A 261-nucleotide genomic window follows, 5' to 3' on the forward strand; every position below is an offset into this window, starting at 1 on the left:
CCATAAGGTAGTTTCACATTCTGTACATGGTGACCAGGAGAGATATAATACTCTCCGAGTTTAAGATGGCATTATATTGCTATCAAACATTGCTTATGCTGTGCGTCAAAAAACACTTATTTTCCCCTTTACAAAATTTAAGGCTCAGTTTCCAAAAGATCATTTTACCACTTATTTTTCTGTTTAAGAAACTGGAAAAATTCTGAAACAAACTATAAAGTGGTGGAGGGTGAGGGGCAGTGCCACACACATCACTCATTC

The sequence above is a fragment of the Myotis davidii genome, unplaced genomic scaffold (genome assembly GCF_000327345.1).
Source record: "Myotis davidii unplaced genomic scaffold, ASM32734v1 scaffold420, whole genome shotgun sequence".
Classification (NCBI taxonomy): Eukaryota; Metazoa; Chordata; class Mammalia; order Chiroptera; family Vespertilionidae; genus Myotis; species Myotis davidii.